This window comes from Lissotriton helveticus, chromosome 10, assembly GCF_964261635.1.
Source record: "Lissotriton helveticus chromosome 10, aLisHel1.1, whole genome shotgun sequence".
Lineage (NCBI taxonomy): Eukaryota > Metazoa > Chordata > Amphibia > Caudata > Salamandridae > Lissotriton > Lissotriton helveticus.
Window position 1 is genome coordinate 639,562,214 of NC_136071.1, and position 19,214 is coordinate 639,581,427.

A 19,214-nucleotide genomic window follows, 5' to 3' on the forward strand; every position below is an offset into this window, starting at 1 on the left:
CAAGAGTGCATGTATCGCGGCAGAAGTCCTTGCGGCTTGTAGATCATAGGTTTCTTTGGCTGAGGTCAGTGGCACAGTTTTTTGCAAAAGAATGACTTTCATTCTGCTTAGAGTATCAATTTGTATAGAAGAGATGTTCAGTGAAGGCCATATAGGCTACTCCCTGGCTGTCTTCATTTTAGGAAACAATACTTGCATACAGCAAGTGACCCTGGATGACACAGCTACTAGATATGGTATGCCTGGCAACATGCCACAGCAGCTGTGATCGTTCAACATGAGGTAACTCCCATTTGAAAGTTGTCCAAATATTGGATCAATCACTGCAGCTCGTGAACCGTGCAGGTGACAGGATAAATTGTTCGAGGAACCATCACATGCCCCGTGTGAATTAATACCCTGACAAAGGAGAGAACCGCTTACTGTGTTTTCACAGTTTGTACCGCTAAAAAACACTACACGTCCCCCGCTCCAACATCTGTATGTGTATGCTACATCCCAGGATGTCTTGATGTGATCTTTACCCAACCTTTCATATGCGCCTGCTGGTATGTGTTTTAGGCAATACTGACAATGAAAAATTGTAACATGCAGAGTGATTGTTCCATGTATTATCCATTCAGTAGCTGTTTTTTCTGCTACCGTAAATGGCAATCTTTCCAGTTTTTCAGTGCTCAGCACCGTATAGTCTGCTCCCCTTTGTGCCAATTTGATCTGTTTTTCAGTTTGACTGAATTCTGAAAACAGTGACATAGTATTGATTAAACGTCAAGGCACATAGCCTGAATGAAGGTTTTGTAACGTCCAGCCTAATAGCATGATAGAAAGTAGTTTTGACTGACCATGTTGCAACATGACCAAGTCCTGTTCCATGATGTCTATGGCAGAAGATACTATGCTGTCCAATATCCTGGACGACAAAGTTGTTAACCCATTATCAACTACAGAGAGAGTTTTCTCTAAATTAATACAATCAATTTCTCGTATTTGTTCTGCAGTCTCTGCTTGCATAATCTTCCCTGCTTCATTATAAGCAGCATAGATACCGGCATATATATAACGTTTTTGATGTGATTTTCTTGGTCCTCGCAAGAATTCCCTAAGATCTGCGCCATCTTTAAGTAAAGATAAATGTTGTTTTACATCCTTAAGTGTTGTTCTGTGTAGCCAATCAAGCCAGAACTTTCCTACACTGTATGTTGTTACTATTCCAGGATGCTGTCTTTGAACATGTCTTGGGTCTGGCCTATTGCATTTAACCCCTTGTGTTTTGTTCAGGAATCTATCTTGACAGTTATTTGTGTCTGTGGGCCAGATCAAGCATTTTTTCCAATCTGAATCTGTTCTGTCGTGATGCAAAATAGTATGTAAGTCGACCTCCCTCTCTGAAGAGTCTTAACTATCAGGTGTAGGTGTAGGTATGGATGGGTTGTTCATGTCTTTGATCTTGGCTAACCCAAGGCAAGACATTTGTTGGACAGTGTCATTCAAAAACATAATTTGCTCAGGGATTATACAGACTCTAAACATAGCTTCTACCCCCTGCACTTGCCAATCTTTCTGACCCCAGACAGTTTTTGTCTCAATGTTGTCTTTCCAAAAGTCAAAACCTTGTTTGGACAATTGGGCATAAAAGGCTGCAGAATAAATCTGTTTTGTATTGGTCAACATACTTTTCATTCCTGTCTTGTTTACAATTTGTTAAATAAAATTATTCTGGATTGGATACATTGAACCCTGAAAAGTATGGAAACTTATTAGCAAAAGTTTTTGAGCTACCCTTTGGTGGTGTAGGACAATGTTCCCATTGGTTATACATATATACATTTCTAGGCATTGTTGATTTGTGCATGAAATGATGACCATAGTGATTATAACAATACATTTGTTCATAGTCCGAAGAACCTTCTAAATATTCATGATTAGTGAATACTGCAGACATGTCTAAGTCTGACATCAAATTATTAACAGTCTCGAAGTCCCAATCATTAGAAAAGGTACTAGATGAAATAAAGTTACTTAATGAAATCTTGAACTGGTGTGGAATCTTCAACAGCTCCGACGGGCCAAACATGTCATATTCTGTTCTGTCCCAAGCTATACCATCAGGTACAGGAACGGCTGTGATGGTCACTGCTGACAAGTCTCTTTGTTCACAATGAGATGATTTGTGCGGTTTGAGGAGTAAGTTGATGTTCTTACTTGCTGTGTCCATTTTGAGATATCTTCCATTTATCAGCATACCCAGAGTTATCACCAGAGTTAACCAAAGTAGAAGAAAAAATATTCCGAACACAATCCAAAGTTAAATCCATGGTGAAACCAGATAAGTCTTTCCAGGTGATGAAAAAAAGTCAGTAGCTTGTTCTTTGAAAGTTCTTTTTGCTGGCATAATTTCAGGTTTTCTGGGATCCTCAGAAAATGTATCAAAGTTAATAAAATAGCGAGAGGCAGTTCTGTCAATGGTGCGGATTGCATCCGGATTTGTTGAAATTGCTGGAACCACTTGATCACTTGATACTTTGTTGTAGACAGGTGTTTCTTGACAAACTGTTATTTGGGTCTCAAAAGGTACAAGTTCCTTAGCTTTGTTGCTTAGTACTTCTTTTCTCACTGCAGATTCTTCAAAGGTGATGAGTCTCTCAGTTTGAACCTCTTGGATAGTAGCTAGAGGAATGTGTCTGCTACTTGGTCGGAGTCCACTTGGACTACTGCTTAGTATCGGCCAGATAGTGTGGTTTGATCAGGTCGATAGCCACAAACCTGTTCTCCTTTTTACCAGCAAGGGCTGGCAGTAAAACTGCTGTTGATCTGTGAATTGCTAGGACAGGTACTGGTTGTAAGAAGGCCCAAATTCCTTCTTGTCTGTGATCTTTTCTCTGACTAGATCACCAGGCTTTGGGATCCATACAAGCCTTGCTGGGATGGGGGGTTTTTCCCCAGTGGTGGTTGTCTTCAGGAACACGTTGCTTTGTTTCATTCTTAATTCATGTAAGTCCTGTAAAACAGCCAAACGATCTTGATATCAAAATGCTTTTGGTCCACCACTGATGTGTGACAATCAAGGTCAGGGACCAACATTCTTGTCCCAAAAAGGACCTCATATGGAGTGATACCCCCTAGAGAACTTCTTGGCATGTTGTTAAGACTATGTTGGACACTTATTAGATGTTTGACCCACCCGTCACCCAAACCTAATACCCTAGCTGTTATAGATTGCTTTATGTCCCGTTTTTTTCTCTCCACAACCAAATTTCCCTCAGGATGGAATGGACTAGAATACCGCAAAGCAACGTCCAAACTGGCCTTGGCTTCTTTGTAAGCTCGAGAGCTAAACGCAGGACCCAGGTCAGAATGTAGCATGCCGATTGTGTATGTGCTGATAAAGACTTTCAAGTATTTTATAACAGTTTGAGCGTCAGCCGAGCGCTGAGGCTACATCCAAATGAACCTTGAACACAAATCCAATGCGATCATGATATATTTATAGTTACCTTCCCTTGGTAAGGGACCGCAGTAGTCCAGGTAAACACACGCTAATGGTTTATCTGAAATTACCAGGGCAACTGCGCAGGACGTTTCACAGTAGAGACTTTCATTTTTAGGCATATTTCATAGTCCAAGAAGTAGTTTCTGGTCTGTTTCCTCATGCTTGGCCACCAGTATCTCTGTTTTAATAACAATACTGTGGCGGAAACACCTGCATGTGCAGCGGTAAGCCCTTCATGTGCTGCTAGGATTAGTCCTAATCTATTTTCCATGTTTGGAATTACCCTATCCCACACTCCAGGGATTCGAGCAAACAGAACATTGTTCGCATCAGTTATATATGAGTATTTGAGGGAAACCCTATAGGTAATGTTATACTGCTGCATTTGCTTGAAGCATTGACAGCCAGCATGATTTCACTGTCTATTTTCATTTTCGAACGAGTGATTGCAGCTACAGAAGCCATTTGCACAGCCCCCTTTGCGGCTTTATCAGCCAATGAATTCCCTTCAGCGTGAACGCCATCACATTGATGACTCAGCGTATGTATCACGTGAGTGTTTTGTAGTCCGTTTCGTAACTGAAATACATGTTCCCAAAGAGTTTAATGCTTAATTGTGCCACCTTTTGTATCTTTGTAACCGTTCTGAAGCCAATTCTGTAAATATTCATTATAAGACTGAACACAATAGAAAGAATCGCACACTATGAGTGTGGGGAATTCACGATCTGCGTTTTCAAGTGCCATTTTGAATGCTTGCTTTTTTCACTGCCTCTAAGGCAGGTACAGGAGTTACGACCATAATGCGTTTCTCCTGTGCTAGGGCTCCTTCTTTTGCTACAGCAGTCTGAACAGCTGTCAGAATTTTTTCTGTAGAAGTGAATTTCATTTGTGCATGTGTGTATAAATGTGATTTGTATGAGATCTGAATTTTTTCACCTTCGTTAAAAGTTAAGTATGTGAATCCGCATTGACCCGGAATTATTAGGATTAAGGGTAGGCGGCCAGCTACGCTCCGTGCACGGAGTGCGCGTAGTGCCGTCTCCTACGCATTTTGCGTAGCGGGCATAGCCAGGCGGCACTACGCGCGCTCCGCAGACGGTGCGTAGCCGGCCGCCACCCGCCTCCCTCCCGCCCTCCCTAAATATTTAAATAAAAGCATTAAAAGGTTTTAAAAACACTTACCTGTCCGCCGCGTCCCCGGGGCTCCCTCTCCCGTCCCTGGATTCGCGCCGCCGCCATTTCGGATACTAATGCGCATGCGCGGGCGGCCACGCATGCGCATTTCTCATGAGAAATGCGCATGCGCGGGCGCAAGTGTAAGTGCGGGTTTGAAATAATAACCGTACTTAATGGTGGTCAACATGTTTCTGCATTCAATAGAACCAAGTTTCCAATGCGTTCGTCAAGACCTTGATAGAAAACACTACTGCTTTGAATAAAATAATGAAAAAATATCACCTGAAAGTCCCAGGTGTGTACTCAACCGTGTACTGTTAACGCGTTGTATCACACGGTATTGGATCCAAACAGAAAGACAAACAGACAAAGACAAACAACATGAATGAATCATATTCTCGTGGTTTTTTCAATAAAACCCCCAGTGTGATGAGGACACATTCACAGCTACTCGGACTAAACGTTCCAAAATGCACTCACCCATAAACGATGGTTGAGAGGCTTCACCCCACCTGGCTGCAGCTCAGGTTTGAGGAGCACCGCACTAAAAATAATTGTTAAATTACTTTTAGAATTGGATTAACATAGAGTAAAAGGTTTACACGGAGGTTTAAAATTGCTTTCTTGATACTCCAACATCATTTCCGCTGATTTTATGTAGGTGCCCCGCAAGTAACACACCCCGGCGGTCGGATTAATGGCTAAAAGGAATTATACCACAGCAATATTCCGCTTGTATGCATATGAGAAAACTCAGATGGAGGAGTTCAAGTTTAGTGGCAACAGAGAGCGCTTGTTTACTGTTAAGTACTCGCGCTGCTTTTCATGCGCGTGTTATAATCAGACTCGCTGGGTGTGCGCTGGCGCGTGAATGCGAGGCGGACGCTTACCTATCCGTCGGTGTCTCCGGGCAGTCGTCTGTACTGTCTGGGGGGGCACCGGCGATCAAGCAGGAGAGATGTTTGTATCTTCGCATTTCGCCAAACTGTATCACGTGATCAGGGAACGGTCACGTGATGCGAAGCATGCTGGGACATGTAGTTCCAACTACGCTTTATTGTTAACTTAGTTGATTAATTGGGACACAAAAGTATAATTATCGTGTCAATGCAATATTTTGCCAAAGCGTCTTGTAAAAGAAGTCATTTCAGGGTCATTGGCAATATTTACAAGTTAAAAAGGGTTTTATCGAGAGTGGGGGTAATTTTGAAAGAATCTGGAAAAAACTCAAACTTCTTTAGTGTTGTTAACTCCCTGAGGGCATTTATAGGGATATTAGACTATTAGTAGTGATGTAAGTTAACAAACAACCTCACACCTATCTGATGCTGTTAAAACCCTAGAGAGGTTTACAGGGGTTCATACTGTTAGTCATATTCAGCAAAGGTAATTAGAGGGACATCCAAGGTATGGGCTCGTTCAGACCCTCCTTATCACTGTTCAATCGGTAGACCCATTTTTGTTCTATTTTGAACAAGAAACGACTGATGTCGGTACATGACTCGGGAATATATGGTTGTTCCAGGACTGTCCAACACAAATCATCAGGGCCATGCCCTTTCTCCAAGAAGTGTGCAGTCAGGCGAGTAGCTTGCTTTCGGCAACGCACTGTACTTTTGTGCTCTTGTATCCGTGTCCTTATCTTCCTAGTCGTCATCCCAACATATCGTAGTGAGCACGGACATGTTATCTGGTAGATTAAGTTACTGCTATTACAGTTTGTAAACCTGTTTTGTGCCCATGGTCGGTTGGTCCCTATGTCCACCACAGTGGATTTACAAGTTTGGGGACAGACCGTACACGACCCACAAGGGTGGTGTCCGACAACAGGAGGAAGGTCCCACAGGGTGCCAATTTGTCTCGGTTCCTTGTGCCGTGGGCGTGTATGAATTAGCTGGTCCTTTAAGTTTTGCCCTCTTTTAAAGGCAAAGATTGGTAAAGCTATATCATCGCCGCCGGTTTTTAAGATAGACCAGTGTTTCTTTATGATCCTTTGTACTTGGTTCGATCGACTGTTGAATGTGTTGACAAAGGCGATGCGGTTGGTCTTCTCTTTGGGAGGATGTATCTCCAAAAGGGACTCCCTATTGTTATTGGAAGCCCTCTTCTTGGACTGACGAATGATCTTCTTTGGATAGTTTTTATCAATCAGTTGGCATTCCAGATTGCAGCGAAGACTATACCTCAAGTGGTGCAGTCCTCCAGATGTGGTGTGATCCCCCTTGGTAAACAGATTGTTAACATTCTGTGTTTCTCATGAGGGCTAGTATTAGGAAATACTGCTTCGATTTGAGTCATTTTTTGAGCTATCCAGAATGGAATTTGTTCACGTTTTGCGGGAAATTTACCCATGACTGCGTGTGAAGTCTGTGGTGTAATTTTTGTGTATTCCCCTTGTGAGAGGTTTGTTGTGGAATAACTGTTGGTGGTTGGACTGTAAGAGTCCGCAAGACATATTGAACCAATTGTCTGTAAATTTTGATTAACTCTTTGATTTGAGCTAATAACTCTACCTCTGTCATTTCATCATTGTTAGGATGTGGTGTATAAGCCGGCTAAAATTGGCCATGTTGCTCTTGGTCTACCTAGTGGACCGAGCCAGGCAATGTGACATAAATGTTTTAGGGCGCCTTTAAACCAGAGCTCATGATCCTGGTATGTGAGTGGAATTTCTATATCCTTAAAAGGAATATACTCATCCGGTGGTTCATCTTCTTTGTAGAAGTGAAAAATATGTGTAACTGGATTTGATTCTGGGAATACTATCCATGAAAAAATACCTCTGTCTGGTGATATTCATGCGCTTCTATCAAAAAAACTTCTCTACCACCTCTTGATGATAGGCCATGTTTTATAAGTTTTATAGTGATGGCTTTCCTTACATTTTACGGAACGATTATAGCATTCACGTCGGTTTCTTGGAAACCTGTTAGGTTGAAAGATGGCACTGCGTTTTGGTATGCAGCTCCACTGGCACCGGAATTATCTTTGTCGGCCATTTTGTTAACTGAAAGTTTGCAGAGCAAGCTTCAAGGAAACAAAGATAAGGTGCACAATATTTTGGAACACTGTAGCCTTCAACGTTGAACAAACCAAAAAGCTAACACATAGAATTTTTCGTCCTACTCAGCTATGGCGGATATTATCCCTTACCCACTCCAGACGTCTATTGGAGTATTATGAGTAGGGGGTTACTGAGAAAAGCACAACTGAGTTATTTTTAGTATCTAGTGGTAAATTAGTGCCTTACAAACCGTTGGGTGCCATGTAGTGTAGTTCCTAAATTCCCAATAGGCTCTGCGTATTGGAATAATGTACACTATAGTTTTGACATAGGACTGAGGTCAGTATGTCTCTATCGAGTATATTAAACTTAATTGTGTGTGTACCAGCTAACTCAGAGGTCACTAGAAACTTTCTCGAATAAACAAGAAGGGATTAGTTTCTGACAACCGCATAAACATGACAACTTTGTTTCCCCTAGAACCGGAACAGTATCTTCAGAGTAGTGGGAACATTAGATAACTATTTCAGTCAGTCCATTGTGCATGCTTTGTTTCTACAGAGTTGCACAGAAATAGAGGGACGGGCGTTTCAATAAAAGGATTTATTGAACAGTCTTCTTTCTCATGCAAGAGATATAAACTGCTACAATCGTTGGACAGAATGCGAAGTATAATGCGTACAGCGCAAACAGTAATATAAAATAATACTGTAATAGCATTGTCTTTTGCTATAACACATATAAAAATACATACATATATAACACAGGCTAAAATACTAAACTGGTGCTTCTAAAATACGCATACCCCAGTGTACCTAACCTAGGTCGAGTACGAGGGAAGAAGTAGGTGCTGTCTTTATAGTTTAGTTCTGCCAAGAATTGCCAAAGGTTTCTCTAGGTTCTAATCAGCTCCATAGGTTTATAGTTTAGTTCTGCCAAGAATTGCCAAAGGTTTCTCTAGGTTCTAATCAGCTCCATAGGTTAGAATGAGAGAGGTTTTTATCTCTTTCCCTGGACTCGATCTCTCAACACCCCGAAAGGGAAGTCAGAAACACTGAAGCTGGATTCTTGGCAGGAGGATGACAGCTTCTAGTCAGTGCGTCAGCTGGGGAATGCTTCCTTCAGAACTTGCTGTAGCGAGCTGTGTCGTGCAAGTAGGTAGTCGAACTGCACCAAATCACACCCTGCTTTGCCATAGCAAGTGAAGGTATATTTATACCTTGAAGGTGTTTAGGAATGCCAGTATTGACGTAAAAGTCGGGCATATGAACGTCATGAATGAACCCCTAAGGAATAGATGTTCATGATTAATAAATGAGTTCTTGGAGAAATCAATATCCAAACAAGGGGAAGTCCCTAACGGCTTAAGAGTCTGGTTTTCTAAGAAATCGTTGTGACGTAGATGAACGGATGGAAGTAGCTATGCCTGTATTTGGGTAGCATGGACTATGCCTAAATGGGCAATGTGAATTATACTATGGGGTCGATTCCGATCCGGTAAAATAATCCGGCGTACGAATCGTATCCGGAGCCGTTTCCGTACGACTCGTACAGACGCCGTACGACCGGACGATTCCGATCGCGATCGGCCGACCCGTACGCGATTCGTACGGTACACGTCGATTCGTACGGAAAAGCGCACGTTCACCTACACACCGTACGGCGCGTACCCCCCATGATCGCAGGGGTACGGTGCGTACCCCATGTACGCTGGGTGTACGGCACGTACCCCGCATGACCAGAGGGGTACGCCGCGTACCCCTGCGATCATGGGGGGTACGTGCCGTACCCGGGGGGGGGGCGTTCCGTACCTGTTTCGGCGCGAACTCTGCGTTTACGACTGTTTTCGGCTCCCGTAGGAAAAGGGTCGTACGGCGCGTACCCGACACGAATCGTACTTGCTGGGTCGTAAAAACGTGCCACGATGTCGCGTACAGCGGGTTCCGAGTGAGATTTGTATGGAGATTTGAGTCGTACGGAGTCCTGTACGACTCGTACGGAGTTCGGCACCTAGTACGGATCGTACTTCATCGTACGTACGGGACGTCTACGGATACGATTCGTACGGGGAAAAAACTCTCCGTACGACCATTCGGAGCGCATTTTACCGGATCGGAATCGACACCTATATGTGGGCATGGATCGGGAAATGCATATGAATCTATAATCGCACACAACAATGTGAAAAGCGCCAACCGAGGTTATCTGGTCACGATGCGTCCAGGACAAAGTCAAAGTTTCAGGCTAACCATGTTGGAGTGCTGGTCAGCTATGATGAGGGGTAGGGCCCCGTCAAATTGTTACCTTTTAAATTAGCCACTTTTTAGAACTGTTTCTCTCACCGTCGAGAGATCAGCTTCATCAATACCGATTTCAGTTGCACAACAGCGGCCTGCTGCAGCAAAATGCCTTGGTGAGTCCTAGAGGCCTTTGTCTTCGGCGTGAACATCGAACAGCTCTGGAGCTTTCAGCGGGGCAAACCTGCACAGTCAGGCCGAGTCGTGGTTCGACATCGCTGGCTTGACTCTCTTTGTTGAGGTCAGTGTACTTATGGGATTTTTTGCCAAAAGTTCCCAAACTTTCAGAACTTGTTGTGAAAGGTCCTTTGAGGTCTTTGAGCAGACAGAACATTAGACAAGGGTCTAGAAGCATTGATTTGCCTCTTGGGGTTAGAGACTACAATTCCCACAAGGTACTTGGTCAAATCCAGTAAAGTCCAGAGGAAGTTTGTTGGAGGTGATGTATTTGATGTCTTCCAGCACTTTTCTTCCTATTGCTGACCAGGGAGTCCACTCCTTGATCTTTGAAGCCAGTCAAGGTCCTCTCTTTGTGAAGCCTTGAGTGCAGCAGGGACAGTCCTTATGAGTTCAGTCCTCTCCTGTGCAGTCTGAGGGTTCGGTATGTATGATCAAGAGGATAGGGAGGTAGAGGGAAGATCCTTTCAGTCTCCAAAAGATAACTCTTATAATCAAGAAGGGGAAAGGATCACTTGTCCTGCTTAAACCTTGGGTTTCACAAGTCGAGGAACTGGTATCTCCCAACAAATATAACTCTCATACACGTGTATTTCAGATGGTTCCTTTTCAGCGGTATATACTAGGTACCCGCTTTTTTTACACGTGCGTGCGTAATCATCGAGTTATTTTTTGTATTGTGCACCCTCCACCAGGAGGTTTTGCCTTTGGTTTAAGGCAGTAGTGATCGTGGATAGTAGGGGAGGGGTTGTGGTAGTGGTATAGTTATTAAAAATCCGGACAGCCAGACAGGGACAGTTTTAATAAGTCTGGATTCGGACTAGGTAAAAAAGTTAGGTGCACTTTTTGAATTTGTTAGGGGTTCAAGTGCATATCATATCTAAAAAGAGGTCAACATGTTTCAGCCTTTGGTAGTCAGACGATCTTAGGCTTTCGTCAGGACCAATGGGGGTGAATAAATAGTGAGGAAGCAAACGTTGTGAGAAGAAAAAAGGTAAATTGACCTGATTCTTCGGGATTCAAGGTTTCATTGTACCTAGAAAATAAAGAAACACACACACAAACGACAACAAATAGGGAGATGGGGTGCGGGAAAACACATATTATGTACAATAGTACCTTTCAGTTATTAAGGAACTAGAGAATGGCAATGCTTTACTTCATACTCATTTCAGGCGTCAACTCTTCCTTTGTCATACTTCGGTAGGCAGGGAGGGCTAGTACTGTATTGTGGTGCCCATAGTTTTATCATTGTACTTTCTCAGTGCGTGTTCTATAGTGAGAACTATTATTTGTGGCCGTTTCGTGGTCGCATTCATACTGCAGTCATACCATGCTTACTTTCACATATCATTCGTGTTGTTTAATTTTAATAAACGAATTGTAAACATGCTCTTTTGTTGGTTAAAAATTGTCCGTGAGTCATTATTGCGGAGTGCGTTGTGCGTGACTCTGATGGTGCCCAATGCGCTATGTGCGCTTTTTCTTTTCGTGCATACCTTGTTATGTATGAAGAAATACTTCATCGGGGATTGAGGCTGATCGAGAGAGGTTGCTAGGGGGATATTGAAGACAAATAGTTACAGAGCGCAGTTTATACTTGCGGTTTTAGTTCTCGTGCTCCGTGCGGAATGCTCCTCGCGTTACCTGAGTGCCTTCTTGCTCGGTCTTAGCCGCATGTGCTGGCTCTGCCTCTCATCACCCGGAACTACAGGGAGGTGTGGTTCCGGGTGCGTTTTAACATTGTGGTACTGGAAATGGAAAAGTTACTTTCCACATTTCATTGATTTCACGTACCTATTTTTCGTGATAGGTTTAAGATGGAAAAATTAAATTTAAGTAAACTAAATTATTCACGATAGGCTGTGATAAATAAATAAAATCAAATCAACAATATTGGTTAGTTTTAGCCAATTGAATTTCGAGTGGGTCAGAATGGTTATGAAACCGGTTGCTTTTGGCAGTAGTATATTTAAGTTAGGTCTGCAGCAACGGTTATTGATGTCTTTATAAACAATCATTTATTGTCATTAACTTTTCTTAGAAATATTGGTACTTTGGTCAGTTTGACTCTGGGGACGTTGAGTGAAGGTGCATCACTCTTATGGGGGTTTTTTTTTGTTAGGGAAGGTTATTGCTGGATGTAGCCGTGTTTTATAAAGTTGGTTACCCAGACAGTATTTTATAAAAAGGCATGAGGGTTTATCGGTCGCATGTGAAGGCACTTAGGTAGATTCTCTCTTGGCAAATTGCCAGGAGTTTATGACTGAGTTAGAGTGAAAGGGTCACATATGTTCTCACTTGAGGTAATATGATCAGAAGGGCTTGGGTTGTATTTCATCTGTTGAGGGACAACCAAGGAACAGAATCGTTGAGGCCCTGGGTATCTGTTTTGAGCCTATGGACCCAGCGTTGTTCCTTTTCGAATAGTATTCTTGTAGCGTTTCTATCTACTGTGTCTAGGCTTTCTAGGATTACCCAGTGCAGGTCATTGGCTGTATGTTGTTTCTCTTTGTAATGTGATGACATCTTTGTCGTGCTTCTTTTGCAGTTCACATTACTCCTGTGTTCACAGAGTCTCTGTTTTGCTTTTCGGCAGGTCATCCCAATATATCGCATGTCACAAGGGCATGTGATCATGTATACAACGTGACTGGTGTTGCAATTAGTGTGTTTTCTTAGTTTCCATAAGAAATTTGGAAGTAACTGCAGTTCTTTCGTTGGTTCTGTGGTTGCACACATTACACAGGTCCCACATGGGTAGTGTCCAGTGATTGGGGGATTGTTCCATAGGCCTGGTTGTTGCTTTTTCTTTTTCGGAGGTGGTCTTGTGTGGACCAGGAGGTCTTTTATGTTGCTGCTCCTCTTGTTTGCAAATCTGGGTTTGGACCAGATCAGGGTATTAGATGTTATAATCCTCCAATTCCGGTTGATAATCTTTTTCACCTGGTTTGTTATTGGGCTGTATGTTGTGACGCAGGTAGTCCTGTCATCGGTCTGTTTTGGGTGACTTTCAAGGAGAGATTCTCTTGGTTGATTTCTTGCTCGTTTGGCACAGGAATTGATAATTCTTTTGGGGTAATCTCTAGCTGTTAGTTTTTCACAGAGATCATTCGCTTGCAGTTTGTAGTCTTTTATAGAACTGCAATTTCTCCTCAGTCGTAGGAACTGACTGTATGGGAGGTTTTCTCTCAAGGGGCGTGGGTGAAAGCTATTGAAGGATAGCAGACTGTTCTTGGCGGTAGGTTTAAAGAATGTTCTTGTTTGTAGGGTGTTTCCTTCAGCAAATATAGTTATGTCCAGGAAATCAAGGCTCTGTGCATGGGATGTATAGGTGAAGTTGAGGCATTCATCTTGAGTGTTCAGCCACCTGTGGAAATCTGTCAATGATTCGTTGTCTCCTTCCCAAATTAACAAGATGTCGTCAATATATCTCTTCCAGAAGAGTATATGACGAGAGAAGGGGTTGTTTACATTGTGGACGTAAGTCTGTTCGAAAGTGCTGACGTAGAGACCTGCCACGCTGGGAGAAAAGGTACTCCCCATAGATGTACCATGTTGCTGGAGATAGAGGGTGTCTTTATATTGGAAAAAGTTTTCCATGAGGGCCAGTCTGCAGCATTCCAGTACAAAGTGTCTTGGAGTTCGATGGTGCCATTCATTGTTGAACAATATTGATTCTAGAGTCTCTAAGGTCTTCTGTTGTGGGAGGCTTGTATAGAGGCTCTCCACGTCTAAACCTACTAAGAGCATGCTGTTCATTGAGTACTCAAAGTTCTCCAACTTGTTAATCAGGTCTCGTGTGTCTTTTAAGTAGGTAGGCGTGGTTTGGACCAGAGGTCTTAGGTACTGGTCCGCAAATTGTGACAATGGTTCTAGGATGGAATTTATCCCCGAGACAATTGGTCTTCCTGGTGGGGGCATCTTGTCTTTGTGTGTCTTGGGTAGAGAGTAAAAATAAGGCGTGACTGGTTCTTTTGTTACCAGATAGTCCGCCTCTTTTTTAGATAACCAATTGTTACACTCTGCTTCCTCAATCATCAAGGCTATTGTCCTTTGTAAACGTGGTGTTGGGTCAGTTGTGATTATTTGGTAGAATTTTCTGTCTGCTAATAGGGTCAAACATTGATTGTCATATCCTTCTACTGATAGTAGGACTATGCCACCGCCTTTGTCCGCAGGCTTGATGACTATGTCATGATTGTCCTTCAATTCGGTTAGAGCGATATTTTCGGCTTTTGTTAGGTTCTGGAAAGGTCTTGGAGGATGTTGATTTAATTCTTCAACCTCCTTCATGATGGCCTGTTCAAAAGTACTGATCTCAATGGGTACTTGCGAGTTGAGTGGGCAGAAGGTCGACTTGTTTCTTAAAGAGGTGTCCCCTTCTTGAGGTTGTTGTTCTCCTTTGAAAAACGCTTTCAATTTCAGAGTGCGGCAGAAATTTGCAAGTTCGCACTTCGTTCTGAAAATGTCTGTTTTTGGTGTTGGCACGTAGCCTAGTCCTTTGTTCAGTACTCTTGACAAGACAGAACGAAGTGCGAACTTGCAAATTGGGGGGAATGATCAGGGCACAAAGGCTTTTTTAAATGCCCCCTCAGACGAAAGGTGATGGGTAACTAATGTACATATGGGTGGTCCTTATCAGCTAAGTGAAAAACCTGAAAATCCATCTGCATTGGCATAGGCAGTCCCAGATCTGTGTTCACTGTAAAATCCATCCCATGTAGGAAAATGGACTACCTCAACAGTTTTGGATTTTCCCCACTCATCTGCATGAGCCATCTGAGAGGTCTGTGGTCAGTTTGAACAAAGAAGTGAGTACCAAATCGGTATGGTCTTAGCTTCTTCAGGGACCAGACCACAGCAAAGGCTTCTATCTCACTGGCACTCCATCTCTGTTCTCTGTGGAGTTGCCGCCTGCTAATGAAAGCAGCTGGTTGATCATGGTCCTCATCACTCACTTGTGCCAACACTGTCCCAATCCCTTGTTCTGAAGCATCTGTTGTCACCTCAAATTCCTTTGTGTAGTTAGGGGCCAGTAGCACTGGTACTGAACACATAGCATCCTTCAGAGTGGGGTCCAAATTACCTATTTTGGGCTATTTCTTTGAGGTGACGTCTGTCCAGGGAGCCACAACTGTTGAATAATTCTGAACACATTTCCAGTAGTACCCAGTCAGGCCAAGAAAGGCTTTGACCTGTGTCTGGGTTTTAGGAGCTTGGTAATCCAGGATGGTCTGGATCTTGGGCTGGAGGGGTTGTACTTGGCCTCTACCAACAAGGTAGCCCAGGTACACCACCAAGCTCTGCCCTATCTGGCACTTGCTTACCTTGATAGCCAGGCCTGCCTGTTGCAGGGCCGGCAGCACTTCCTTCAGGTGGACCAGGTGCTCCTCCCAAGTGGAACTGAATACCGCTATATCATCAAGATAAGCTGTACAGAAAGTTTCCGAATCAGGCAGGACTCTGTTCACCAATCTTTGGAAAGTGGAAGGGGCATTCTTCAAACCAAAGGGCATCACTTTGAACTGAAAGTGGCCCTTTAAAGTGGAAAATACAGATCTCTCCTTTGCTCCTGGACTTAGGACAATCTGCAAGTAACCTGAGGTCAGATCAAATGTACCCAGGTACTTTTCAGCCCACAAACTATCAATGAGCTCATCACCTCTAGGCATGGGGTATGCATTAATCTTGGTGCCTTCATTCAAACCTCTGTAGTTAACACAAAACCTTAATTCTTTCTCCCCCCCCCCTTGGGGATTAGGTTTAGGTACCACTGGCCTGGCCCAAGGACCTGCCAGAAGGCTCAATTGCCCCTGACTCTAGAATCTTGGCTAGCTCAGATTTAATGCTGGTGCTGACCTGGTCAGACAAACTGTGCAGCTTGTTTTTGACAGGTAGGCTGTCACCAGTGTCTACATCATGAACACACCAAGTGGCGATCTCAGGGGCTAAGGAGATCAGCCTAGCAAACTGCTGTAACACTTGTCTACAGTCTATCTGCTGCTGGTCTGTCAACTTAGGAGAGAGTGCAACTCTCTCCATTGTCCAATCTTGCACATTGGTGGAAAAGAGGTCTGGCAAAGGATCACTCTCCTCCTTCCTTCCTTCACCTATGACCATCAGCTTGGTCATTTCTGCCCTGTATTGGTGGGATTTCAGTCTGTTGGCATGCAGGAAACTGTGGTGATTCCTGAGGAGAGTGGATGGTCAATAAACAACATCCTAACCTATCTTCAGAGTCCTGTCTTTCTTCAAGAATTCCAACACTGGCGACGAGGATGGGATACCCTCCATTATAATCACCGACAATGGGGTACAGTTCACCTCAGAAGAAATGCAGGGTTTTCTGAGGGGTTTGGACATAAGGCATGAAACCACAGCTTTATATTGCCCAAAGGCTAATGGTCTGGTGGAGCGGGCAAACAGGATCATTAAAGATAATCAGCCTGATTCATCAAGCTGATTTGCGCTCGCAAAGGGCCAGATTCTGAGAATCTGGCCCTTTGCGAGCGCAATTATTGCATTTGGGATTCATCATCCCAAATGCAATAATCGCTATTACAGAATTCGCTATTGTGCGAGGAATTGCATTTAAGGAATCTCTATTAGAGATTCCTTAAATGCAATTCATCAACCAATTTTAAATTGCTAATTCGCAATTTCGGGCCGCTATTTACCGAGAGGTCAGACCTCTCGGTAAATAGCAAAAACTTAGAAAAATGCTTTTAAAAGCATTTTTCTAAGTTGCATGTTGCACACACACATGTCCTTTGGACATGTGTGTGCGCAACACCTGTTCAAATGTGCATTTAAGGGGTGCTACAGGGTGTCCTTTGGACACCCCTGGCACCCTTAAAATCGCTATCTTATTTTCGAGTAGCAAATTGCTAATCGCAAATAAGGAATACTCCCCATTTATTCCTATGGGCCTTTTGGCCCATAGGAATGAATGGGGAGTTATTCCTTATTTGCGAGTAGCAAATTGTTACTCGCAAATAAGGAATGTGTAGGAATCGCTATTTATTTAGCAATTCCTACATGAATACCGTTTTGCGAGTCCTCAATAGCGATTCGCTATGAATCGCTATTAGGGGCTCGCAAAACGGCCCGTTGATGAATCAGGCTGTTAATCCAGTTAGCTGCCATCAATGGACATGACATAGAAAACTCTCTGAGGGAATGTCTGTGGGCATATCATACGTCACCTAATAAAGTAACTGGGGTTTCACCTTTCGTGTCCTTACGTGGTAGGGAACCTTGTACCAAGTTTAATCCCAGTTGGTTAAGTGGCGGCAGTGTCAGGGGAGTTGATCAGGAGGAAGCAGGAGAAAAGATCAGACTACACCAAAACAAATACAAACAGTGGTACGACAAAAACACGGTGTAAAAGTCCACAGGTGGGAGGTGGGTGACGTGGTACAAGCTAGAAGGAACAACAAGATGGGGAACACTCTGAGCAGATATCATTCTCCAAGTAAGATTGTTAAAGTGCTTAAGAACGTGGTCCAGCTTGAAAATGGTCAATGGTGGAGTTTTGACAACATTGTAAATGTACATACTTAATGTCTCTTGCTGTGTTAACCCCTGCTGCTGTCTTACCAGCAGATTCTCCCCAGCTCCTCATCTGCCACCCCGGGTGTCCTTTTCCTTGTTCTTTTGGTCCACTTTATAAGGAAGGGAGATGTGTTGCAATCAGTCCCGTTGGTATGTTCTGTCCACCCCTACCTTTCCGTCCCTGTTGGTTTCCCGAACCCTGAAGCTCACTGTGGAATGATGGTGTGCTCTCCAGTGAGGAGAGTGGATGGTCAATAAACAACATCCTAACCTATCTTCAGAGTCCTGTCTTTCTTCAAGAATTCCAACAGTGACCTCATCCGTTTTCTCCAAAATTGGATAGGGCCCAGTCTATTTGTCCTGGAGGGCCCTAGAAACCACAGGCTCCAGCACCCACACCAATTGCCCTGGATGGTACTCAGGCATAGTACACTTCTGGTCATACCAGAGCTTCATGAGCTCTTGGCTGGCCTCCAGGTTGCTGCTTGCTCCACTCATGTACTCTACTGTATGAGACCACAGGCCTAGAACATAGTCCAGCACATTCTGTTTGGGTCCCTTGAGAGGCTTCTTCCAAGCTTCTCTCACCAAACACTATGGCCCTATTACAGGATGCCCAAACTCAAAGGTGCTAAAACCCGCACCTTCTGTGGCACTTCCCAGTAAGCAAACAGCAGGCTTGGGAGAAGTACATCCCATCTCCTCCTGAGCTTGTCAGTCAAGCCATGATCATGCCCTTCATGGTCTTATTGAACCTTTCCACCAAACCATGGGTCTGAGTGTAATATGGGGTGGTGAACTTATGGGTAACACCACATTTATCACACATCGCCTTAAGATAGGTGGGCATAAAGTTAGTACCCCTGTTTGAGACCACCCCCATTGGAAACCCCACTCTGATGAAGACACCAAGTAGGGCTCTGGCCACTGTGGGAGCAGTGAACGTTCTGAGGGGTATTGCCTCTGGATATCTTGTGGCATGGTCCACTGCCACCAGGACATATCTGTTCCCTGAGGCAATTTTGGGGTTTAGGGGACCAACAAGGTCAATCCCCACCCCCTCAAAGGAAGTCCCAACCACTGGCAGTCCTATCAAGGGAGCCTTTGGCTGGCCCCGTCTCGCCACTGGTATGACAGGTAGCAATGGAGCTACAGACTACTTTACTTTGGCAGATATGTTGGACCAATAGAAATGGTTGAGCAGCTAATTCCAGGACTTGATCTGACCCAAACGTTTTGCCAAAGGGCTGTCATGGCTCAAAGTGAGGAGAAACTCTCTATACTTCAGGGGTCCACCACTCTCCTGGTTTTGCCTGGTTTTGGGACCCTTGTCTCAGTACAGAGAACTCCATCCAACCCAGTAGACCCTTTGGAATCCACTGACATCACCCTGCTATTGCCTGGAGGCAGTTAGCCTCAGGCCCTAAAGAGTGGGACTATCTATTTGCCCCTGACACAGTTCCTCTCTAAGTGGGTCCATCAGCTCCTTGTAATTCTGCCTAGTATTGTA